A 6,000-nucleotide genomic window follows, 5' to 3' on the forward strand; every position below is an offset into this window, starting at 1 on the left:
GCCTTAAGCTTGTGTGCATTTCACCAGTTTTCAAACACTTTCTTCATATCTATGAACTCATTTGATATTCTCAGTGATCTATCAGGTCGGCCTGGCAAATGTCACACAGTGGGTACGGATCTCGTCTACAGGGTAAGTATGGAAGAACAGAGCTTGTCTAGAACTCACATTAATTTCCGACTCTTGGTTGGTGGGAGTAAACCTTCAGAGCTCCACTAGCAACTAATTTCCAAAAAGCCCCTCTTCCAGGTAGCAGAATCGCAAAACACACCTTAGATGGACAAACCACCAGAGCCCCCTTTCTCTAGGTGCAGGGCTCGGGATGTAGGGAACACATGGAGTTTGCCCAGGCTGCAGCTTCACCCCTTGGCCAGGCACTTTTGTATAAGACACAACAAGCACAAATGGATGTAGTAGTCCTGACAACCTTCGTCCTTCTTGGGCTTCTCCCCAGTTCTGTCAGTGTAGGTGCCATTGTTCTTGGATTCTGTGAATTTCCAAGACCTCAAGAAGGGGAGGCGGTAGGGCAGGGAAACAACTTCTGGTTGTCCACACACGTGGCCCCCTGATGTTCATTGTTCTTGTCTACATATTGCTGCAGGACAGGTGGCCCTCTACTGCTTCCATTACATGCTTAGGGTCAGGGGATGTTTGCTCAGAAGCCCGTGGTCCTTTGCCCAGATGCACCATGCAGCCATTTCCCCTTAGGGCTTCTAGAAAGAGCCACACAGGTGCCCTCTGCTTATGGCCCTCCCTCTCTCAGACTTCACCTCTGTCTCCTTTCTCATGCTCACTTGCTTTCTCTCTCTTTCTCCTCTTTCTCCCCGCAAATAGGCCAAAAGATCCTTTTCTCATCTAGGGACAGAAAGCAAGAGAGAAAAGGCCCTCTTCCTTAAGACTCAGGTTTTTGTAAGACAAAGCCAGACCTTTCTCTAAGCGGCTTCTCTTCCAGCCCTGCTACAAACCTACCTAGAAACCATGAGAACAGCACTGACTATTTCCTTGGATAGAAGGAAGAACAAAGGAAAGAATACAAGGTGGAGAAAATCATCCATTCACAATCCCTCTTTTTTAGATGGAAAATAAACGGATGTAAATGTTGAAACCAAGATAAAACAGGCCAGAATCTGCTGGATATTTTTACATCACACCAAGAGGGAGCGAGCTTGGTGTTCAATTACCGGAGAAAAAGGATAGGCCCAACCTGCTTATGTTTTGAATTGACTATGGCATCAAAATGATAAAAGATAAGAACAAAGTGGCTCCATTTCTTGCTGTCCACTTTACTGAGTAAAAGATGTCCTCTGGGGACTAATGGAATCAGGCACTGCAATGTTCTTTGCAGGCTTTCAGGCCGTGAGGCTCTCTGGGAGAGCCGGAAGGAAGATGGCAAACGCGGATGTGTGAGCCTTGCTCCCTTGTATTTCGCATACAGTGAGCCTACTGAAAGGCATGCCGTTCTCAGAACAGCCCCTTGGAGGTGTTGTTTCTCTTATGGAGAGTAACACATACTTTGGAATGCATAGGAAGTCTTCAAATCTGGATGGGGGTGAAGCGGGGGTGGAGGTGGTGGTGATCAAGGAAGAAATGCCACCTATGCGGAGACATAAAGGTCGAACAGGAATTGGCCAGACGAGTCTGAGGGAGAGAGAAGAAATAGAAGGAAGAGCATACGCAAGGCCTACAGGTGAGCAGACACAGCTTGCTGGGAAACCAGAGAGTCGTGACAGAGCAGCAGTGCAAGGGCAGGATAAGGGAATGGGATGGGGGAGAACTGGAAATTTAAGATTGAAAAATCAAGGAAGAGAAGTTAGCAGAGGTGAAATTGGTTGTATGTAGCAGAAAACTCGAATGACTGGCTTCAACAAGGTAAGCGTTACTTTTCCTCATGTTGGGGCGCCTGGGTGGCTCAGTCGGTTAAGCGTCTGCCTTCGGCTCAGGTCGTGATCCTGGGGTCCTGGGATCGAGCCCCGCATCGGGGTCCTTGCTCAGCGGGGAGCCTGCTTCTCCCTCTGCCTGCTGCTCCCCCTGTTTGTGCTCTCTCTCTCTGATAAATAAATAAATAAAATCTTAAAAAAAAAAAAAAGTCTCTACTTTTCCTCGTGTAATAGGTAGGAGGTGGGTAGGTATTTGCTGTTGTTGGTTGGGTGGCTCAAAATCATCAAAGCCAAGGTTGCAGTGAGCCTCTTGGCTCTTTTTTCTTGGTTCCAGTCAGCACTTCCATTTTCAGGAATGAAGGGAAAAACAAAAAGAGCAAAAATGGTACATGCTTATTGAATCCAACCTCTAAAGGAGTTTTTCTGGGAGCCCTCTGCCAAAACTTCCATTTATTTCTGATTGTCTAGAACTACATCACAACAGAGACGTATTTGTCTTCCAGGCATCACACAAAAACGTTGGGGGTCACTTTGAATGGATAAATTTGATACATATTTCCATTTTCCTGAACCAATCGCTGTGGCTGATGCACTGATCAAACCAATCCAGACCACTGTTCTGTTGTTCCTGAACCACACTGACATAACTGCATCCTGCCAACCCATGCCCTAGAGACTTCAGACATTGTTACTGCCGGCCAGCATCCAGGACTGTCCTCCAAAGCGTCAGCAGTTAAATGCAACAAATGTATATTAGACAGCTACCACGGGCAGATAGACTGGGCTAGCCCATGCGGTCTAAACAAGCATGGTCATTTGCATGCCCATACCTTGTTCCCTCCTTCTCCTCATTCGTCCTATGCATTTCACCTCCCTGATTCCAGTGTTTCCTTCAAGACCCAGCTCAAGTTCCAGGCTGTCTTAGATGTTGGCCTGCACATTAGCTTATGAGGATTCCTCCGTCCTTCTAATTCATACACTCACTGACCAACACCACATGACTAGCAATTAAAAATGGACTACCTTGTTGCGCCTTGGCTTTTATGTTACTGAGCACCATTCGAAGATCCATGTAAGTATGTTCTATCTTGTCTTTACATCTTGCGCATAAAACCTTTAGATATGTTTAAAATTGAAGGAAGAAAACCAATGGATGAATAAAAGATTACAACTTAACTGCTCCCAAAACATTCGATTGCAGTCTTAAGATCATTATGAAGCTTCCTTCGATTGAACTTGTCACTTGTCCTCTGAACTATGTTGCCAGATTTCCATTGAGAAGTGAATCTAAATACACTGGCGAGAGGGGGACTTAGTCTGTTACACCTCCAGATCCTCCTGTATATTTTTTATAGTCACTTTCTCCTGCAGATGGACAAATTGACTTCACAGAGCCTTAGATAAATATTAGTCAGGATGCTAAACAGGAGGCTCAGCAAGTTAGTATCTGTCCAAGAAAACAGAACATATGTGATTGCTAAATTGCTTGTTGAAATAAGAAGAAATGCAGATCCCACAGTAACTATCTAATTTGATGAATAGCAAATGAATGTCTTCAGAAAAGTAATAATCTATTGCTAAATAATATTATACCTAAATAGTAGCCAAATTGTCTAAGAAAGCCTAATAAAACTCTGGAGAGTTAATCTTAAAGTAGAGAAAAATTCATTAGACTTATATCAGTCAGCAATCTGGCTTTATGATATGATACTCAAAATACCCAGGGTCTTTTGACTCTTTAGTAAAAGTGATGAGGACTTTAAAGCCTGTAACCATGTTTGATTTATCTCTGGAGACAATGATTAAGTGCAAGGTGGGTATGTGAGGTATGCTCTGTTAATATGGTTTTGAAAAGGAATTAAAAAAATTCTTTCCTAGGCCTGCTGGCATTGAGTATAGATGAACTTGTCTTTAAGTAGAGAAAACTATCAGTCATGAATAAGTCCTGGAATGATTTTTCCAAAATAGAAAATATCTTGCTTTCCTACTTCAAATAATTTTGTTCAACAAGACTAGCCTACACACTAAGAATTAATGTCAAAAGCTTTCACAGTGTGATTAATCTCAGCATCTCTAGCTCTTTCTCAAATGGGGTCAAGATTCACCTTGAGGGTCTTTTACATCCTTCTGGCTCTGGATAGCAGCTTGAGGCCCAGGGTTAGTAGCTTCCATTAACAGCATAAAATGGAGCAGACAACAAAAAGCCTCTCCCTTAGGGTCTATGCTCACCTCCATGCCTGCACTTTGCTTGCATGACTCATGAGTCCTGACTTGGGACTCAGCTGCCTGTCTCATCACCTCCTGCATCTACATATCATTCTTGGAAACACTTACCCTCCAGCTTTTGCTAAATTCTTGCAAACTGTTTTCTTTCCCAGTTAGGTCTCTGGGGGCACCAAGGAATATCCCTGACATTAATGTAAACTGGACTTCTGATCAGACCTTGACCTCAGGTTTCCATTCAATGCTTGCTCTTGCATGACATTTATTTAATAAAATCCCCCACTGTCTATATTTTGCTTCCTAGTGTATTTGGAACCATAGAGCTTTCAAAAGCTGCAATAGAATTATGCTCATCCTATGGGATTGGGTCTGGGAGTTGGTAGGTAAATTAAAAAGTTGATTATAGTATAACATCATAAAAAGGATATGTACTTTTCTTAAACATTCTATTTTAACCTAAAACATTTTCGTATACATTCATTTACCAACTTTTCAATAAAGAGTCAAGTTCTCTTTGATTACAGTTCTCAGTCGTCTTTCTTGCATAAACCATTCCACTGTGTATAATTTATCATTTTAAATTTTGGTTTCTTTATAATGGAAGGAGGATTTAAAGACGCTTTTAAACCTATTTTTATGATTCTTTCAATCTCTTATCTTTTCTTGCCCACACTTAAATTGATAGCAACAATAGGGGAACCTGGGTGACTCAGTCAGTTAAGCATCTGACTCTTGGTTTTGGCTCAGGTCATGATCTCACAATCATGGGATTGAGCCCTGTGTCGGGCTCTGTGTTCAGCATGGAGTCTGCTTCAGATTCTCTCTCCCTCTCCCTCCCTCTCTCTCTCTCTCTCTCAAATAAATAAATAAATAAATAAATTTTAAAAAATTGATAGGAACTATATTCTGTGTAGTGCTTTGCTTTGCTCAAGTCTTTCCTCAGCATTTGACTTAGTCTTCATGGGCACAATTCTCTTTACACATTCATTTATCATTGATTTATACAGCATACACTATGTTACATAATTGTGGAAAGAACAGGTATCATAAACATGTTTGGATACAAATGCAATCGACTCTTGATAGAAATATAACTCGACTGATAGGAGCGGAAATAAGAAAACAAGGAACTAGCCTAGAAGCCACAAGTGAGTAATCAAAGCACTGTGGGCATTATTCAGGGTGTTCTGAAGGGATGGAGACCATCTGTTGGAGATACATCAGTGATCAGTTGAAAGCATTACTGGGCAATGGTATAGAGCATCTCCCAGTTTAGGCATGCCAAGAGAAAGAAAATTCTCTCTCTCTCAATTCTATATAGCAACACAGGGGAAGAATCTCCCTGGGTCGTGGATCTACCATGAGACTGACTACCGTGCCCGGCATCACGGTGTTCTCTGAGAGCTCAAGCTCCATCATACTGAATATAAACGGCACTCCTGGAGGTGCCCACACAGCCCGCGCAGCAACCCGAGGGGAAGTGACTAAGTCAGTAGACAAACCCTGATCTCATTAAAAGCAGAGCCTTGTGCTGGCAAGCGGTAATGGAAAATTTTCGCAAGGAGGCTCCATTAGTTTAATATTAAATTCCTCTCCCCTCTTTTTAAGATTGCTTAAAATTTCTCGAGTAAAAAGTGCGATATAATAATAATAATAATAATAATAATAATAATAATAATAATAATAACAAAACAACAACAAATGACTACCAGTGATTGCATTCTTGTGATGGGTCAGGCACTGTGCCAAGCACTTTCTGTGATTATTAACTAATTTACCATCTCATGAACCCTAGTCTCCACTGGACCCCTTACCACATTTTCCTATTTCATTCCCACCTGTCAGATAACAGTTAAACACCTTTGTAGCTTTCCTCAGTCTTGCCATGCCTCCCATCTTC

The sequence above is a fragment of the Mirounga angustirostris genome, unplaced genomic scaffold (assembly GCF_029215605.1).
Source record: "Mirounga angustirostris isolate CCGP_5_RB_7025 unplaced genomic scaffold, mMirAng1.0.hap1 SCAF_3, whole genome shotgun sequence".
NCBI classification, from domain to species: domain Eukaryota; kingdom Metazoa; phylum Chordata; class Mammalia; order Carnivora; family Phocidae; genus Mirounga; species Mirounga angustirostris.